Below are 4,535 nucleotides of genomic sequence, written 5' to 3'. Positions count from 1 at the left end.
TCATCCAAAAGTCCGAACTGATGGAGGGAGGTGGGCAATATATTTCAACACGCCCAAGATCATGAGATCAGCATTATTGAGCGATTAGTGGCCATGTTGGTTTAGTCTAAAGATAACCGCTTCCTATTTCATTGGTATCTTTTATTGTTTCACTATGCAGTATGCCAGTACCATAAAAAATGTGTTCTTGAGTATAGTTTGTCCGTGCCATTCGATTTCACGCTTTATTATGTATGACTTAGGAAGTATTGAGCAGCTACATGGCAAGTTACAAGGAATATTACCAGTACAACAAGGAGGCTGCAACAACAAGTTGAGGTTATCAATCAAGGCAAGAAATTCTACATATTCTTCTGAACGAACAGGTACCGTTCCCTGCATACCCATAGATATTCATGTACTGAAAATATGATTTCGATTTGGAGTTATACAATACACCATCGACTTTATACACATGCACATAATTATACATTACTCTTACACACTGACTCGTAACGTAAGATCGAGTCTTCATTTAGGCTATTCACACAAGTGGAGTGGTGACCGAGTGGAGATGATGGTATGTAGTGGAAGAAATGAAGGATGGTCACAACTGACGACACGTACTAGTCACAAGCACTGAAGCACCCACAAGCTCCTACGGGAGATGTGCATGTTATCAACATGCTCGTTAATTGTTAGATGCACGCTTAACCCATCGTCGAAAACATATTCAGATCTTGTGCGAAACTCAGGGAACTGGAGGTCGTGGTTGCCTAGAACATGGCGCAGTGTTTCGATTTTCCAGAAGGACATGGGCAAAGTTTTCACCTGCGTTCCTCGCACATCCATTGTCTGGAGCTTCTTAAGTTTGCCGATGGTGTCCGGCACCGTTGTTAAGTTCAAGCACCGGACACTGAGGTACTGTAGGTGCAGCATGTCCCCGATTTGATTCGGCAGCTTCTGGCCAATGTTGATGCCCTCCAGGCTGATGACGCGAAGGAATGTGGATTGCTTGAGCAGCTGCCTGAAGTCTTGCTTGAATTCACGTGGCCCTTCTGCATAGTGAGTGTGCCGCAACAAATATCCGACATTAGCCCAGTAGCTCACCTAATAATATGTAAAGACGTGGCAGTTATTGCTTGAGAAATGTGGCTCCAGTACCTTGTGCATCATGAGAGGTGGATTCCATGAGCAGCTGGTTGGAGCCTTCCTTAAATTCTTGTGACCCTGCATAATGTCACATTGGCTAGTTAGCTCGCCTAATACTATGTAAAAGTGGTGGTATTTCTTGAGAAACGTGGACAGCACAATTCGCACCTTCCATGAGTCTGGCATGGTGAGCTCGACTGGGCACCTCCCATAATACCTTGTGCATCATGGGACAGCACAGTTCGCACCTTCCAAAACCCCTTTGTTCTGTCCGGCATTTTCTTCTTGTCGAGAACTAGGCGCCTCGCGCTGACTGTGACAGGGGCGAACCCACCAGAGTGGGTTAAGGTTTCCATGAAGCCAATACGCTGCGCCTCGGAGCTGAAAACCTCATGGACCCGGTCATGAATGGTAACTGATTCCACGGTGTCACTGCCATCTATCTTCTTCGTCAGGCGCATAAGGCCTAGGAAGATAAACTCCTTAAGGTAGTGCTGACCAAGCACTTCCGGTCCCACCCCAGGCTGCTGAGTTAGAAAGCCCTCTGCCATCCACAGCCGCATCAACTGGCCGGCGTCAATCGTGTTGTGCTTCGGGAAGCCGGCCGTGTAGAGCAAGCATGACTTGAGATCGTCGGTGAGGTCATCAATGCCCATGAACACTATTGTCTTGACCACGTCGTCCCGGCTGTTCGCCTGGATGGACTCCAATGCTGCCTCCCACTTGTTGTGGTCCATGGTCCTCATGAGCTTGGCAAGAAGAACCACCGCTAGTGGTAGTTCCTTGGTTACCTTCTCAAAAATTCTGTAGACTTTATCAATCATCTGCTTGTTGCCATCAGTCTGCCTGCGCCCAGGGAGGCCCAGAATCTTGTCGAACAAAGTCTTTCTCTTAGCATTGGGAAGATAACCAAGCTGGATGATGCCAACATTCCTGTCTGCCCAGGGGCTGGACGTCGCAGTCAGCACAATCTTGCTACCTTGGCTTCCCCTGGGCAAATTCTCTGCAATGTTACCCCCGAGCATGCTGCCGCTGCTCATTGGGCAATCTACAACGACCAAGTACTTAACCTCGTCTATATTCTTCCCGATGGGTTCAAGCTCGGAGCACTTGTCTTCCAGCTGTCTTTTTATTTCATCAGTGATGTTGCTAGTGTCTGGTGGAAAGCTCGCCCAGATACATACCTCAAAACTGTCCTCAATGGTTGCATTATTGCATACTTTCCCTACCAGATACCTTTTCCCCATACCACTCTCTCCAACCACAAAAATCACACGGATTTCATTTTTTCCAAGGAGGAGCTGCATCAATTCCATTTTTTTTACCTTGCGTTTAACCTCCCCTTGTTGGCTTTCATCATCCACCATCTTACCCTTCAATAAAATATCATCCATCCACTTGGTTTCTTTGTCTTGGTTCTCCTCCAAGTATGTGTCGTCCCTGTTTCCGATTAAGATGTTAACAAAAGCTAGTAGTACTAAAATTCTTAACACATTAATTGCTCTATTTAAGAAATCACACATCATCTGAACTATTTAGCTCTTAATGACAAATTTTAACAAGAACCCTCTTACCTCCTCTTTTTGCATTAGAGGTAAGAAGTTAAGAGTTATGATAGGAACTACATAGTGAAATCAACAGCTCATATCTATTACTCCCTCCGTTCCTTTATATAAGGTGTATTATTTTTGGCACGGTGACCAAGGCACACAATTATAGACGAGGTAGGACAAAATTACCCTTCGCAAATTTGTTGGTTAGTGGAAAGTATATCAGTTAGTCCAGGAAAATAAGAGATACATGCAATCGCCGGAGAGATACTTTCCTTATGTTTCTACGAGAAGAGATAGGAAAGAGATACTTTCCTTTTTCTAGAGGGCTAATAAGGGAATTATGAGGAATTAGAAGAAATGCACCTTACATTCTGAAATTTTATCAAAAAACAAATACACCTAATAGAAAGGAATGGAGGGAGTATATACTCTTACCTTTCATGTGAAAAACGAGGTAAAAGGGACCATGTTAAAATTGCTCGCAATTGTAAGTGAAATTGTTGGTCAAAGTTGCTTTACATTTTGGAACGGAGTGAATGTCTTTGATCCCTTTATACTGCCTCCGTCCGGAAATACTTAAATACTTGTCACAGAAATGCATAAAAATGAATGTATCTAGAACTAAAATAGATCTAGATACATCCATTCCTCCGACGAGTATTTCCAGACGGAAGGAGTAAGTGTTTGTTCCAATTAGTATCACGAGATGATAATAAAAGACATGTTGTCACGTGTACATGGAATGGCAGACAACTGCTATGTATGTTTGCGATGTAAATTAGAAATGGTCCAAGGTACAGATTAGGCATTTGAACTAGCTGCTGAATCCATGAGCAGGCAAGATACTATCTAGCAAACTGAAACATCTTAGTTGCCAGAGGAAAAGAAATGATGGGTTGATGAGTTACCAGTTTTGGCGGACCGGAGGTATGGCGTTTTGCGCCCTCCACGTGATCGCTTCTCTACTTCCATTGTCGCTGCGGTACTTGGCGCTGTTTTTGTCAATATCCTCTAGCCGCGCATGCATGGACTTGATCTTTCGAGAGAGGCTGTACCGGACGCGGATCTGTGTGCCAAAGTTAGAGAAGAACATGGCAGCCGCCTGAAACCAGCTGTGGCTGAAGCGGGAGAGGTCGGCCTCCAGGTAGAAACGGTCGATGGCGTCCTCGGCTTCGAAGGCGACCTCGCGCACCTGGCAGGCGAGCACGCGGATTTGCTGGTTGCCATCAGACCGGCTGCGTAGGTCAGTCTCATGCAGCTGCGTACGCAGCCACATGAGCTTGTCGCGGAGGCTGTCAATCTCATAGCCCACCACGGCCAGGGCCTTCCCCTTGGTCACCGCTAACTCCTGCAGCTTGTTCACCAGCGGCAGAACAATGGCATCCATCTCTCTCTCTCTCTCTCTCTCTCTCTCTCTGTGTGTGTGTGTGCGCGCGCGCGCGCCCGCGCGTGTGTGTGTTTGTGATGCCACTAGAGGCTATGACAACCGTCAGGTATGGTTTGGTTTTGCTCCTCAAATTAGAACCACACCTCGACTACTCACTTTTATAGGGAAAAAATGGAAGCAAAGACATCTATTGCTTAGCAGTACTATTTGAAACATCATTGTCAGTTCAATTATTGTACCCTCTTTTCTACAGCACACACTTGGACATAATTTTCTAAAAATTACGGGATCACACCATATCCCAAAATGCACATCTAAGGTCTATTTTTCTACACTCTTACAAAAAAATTAGATGTATGTTCTTTGATATTTTAAAACAACCACGTAAAAGAACATCCACACCCAAATCATTATCACTTACTAGAAGAACACCAGTGCGTTGCAACGGGGCCACATTAACTTTA

General features: G+C 45.1%; 1 pseudogene; it reads right to left on the bottom strand.

Annotated features, from left to right (window-relative positions):
• Nucleotides 1–418: 418 nt before the first annotated feature.
• LOC119340000 lies at nucleotides 419–4,088 on the bottom strand (annotated as a pseudogene).
• Between the last annotated feature and the right edge of the window lie 447 nt (nucleotides 4,089–4,535).

The sequence above is a fragment of the Triticum dicoccoides genome, chromosome 7B (assembly GCF_002162155.2).
Source record: "Triticum dicoccoides isolate Atlit2015 ecotype Zavitan chromosome 7B, WEW_v2.0, whole genome shotgun sequence".
Lineage (NCBI taxonomy): Eukaryota > Viridiplantae > Streptophyta > Magnoliopsida > Poales > Poaceae > Triticum > Triticum dicoccoides.
The sequence above is the reverse complement of the archived record's forward strand: the minus strand, read 5'-3'. Positions and strand labels throughout refer to the sequence as shown.